We start from the raw sequence: 487 nt of genomic DNA, 5'->3' as shown, positions 1-487 counted from the left end.
GCAGGGAAACGGATCTTCTGTCCCGCAAAATAGTCGAGATTTTAGGACTATCATCCTGACCTGAAGCAAAAATCCAAAATTGAGCCATTTTTTGCTAAATAAAATTCTGGAAAAAAAAGATTCACTTGGGGTCAATTGAAACGTTTCCTTTTGCTTTTGGCCAGTTGAAATATCTGGCTATAGAATACAGTCAGTGTCGCAATAAAAAGCTATTTTGAAATGAAAAATCCAAAATGAGCAAACCCGGGAGATTTCGACCCTGGGAAAACAGGCTTTTCCCATTTTTTACCTTGAAATTTCAGCAAAAACAACACAATTATGTGAAAAAAGTTGGCTTAAGCAACATGTTATTTTCCAGTGGGAAAGTGTTTTGACAAATGAATGTTTAATTGGCCATGTTAATTAGTACCAATCCCGGCGCGTACCGCACCATAGGCCATGTGAGTGCAATGATCCAAGACAGGGGTTCTCAACCTTTTTCCTTCTA

This window comes from Gopherus flavomarginatus, chromosome 21 (genome assembly GCF_025201925.1).
Source record: "Gopherus flavomarginatus isolate rGopFla2 chromosome 21, rGopFla2.mat.asm, whole genome shotgun sequence".
Lineage (NCBI taxonomy): Eukaryota > Metazoa > Chordata > Testudines > Testudinidae > Gopherus > Gopherus flavomarginatus.
Note: the sequence above shows the minus strand (reverse complement) of the source record.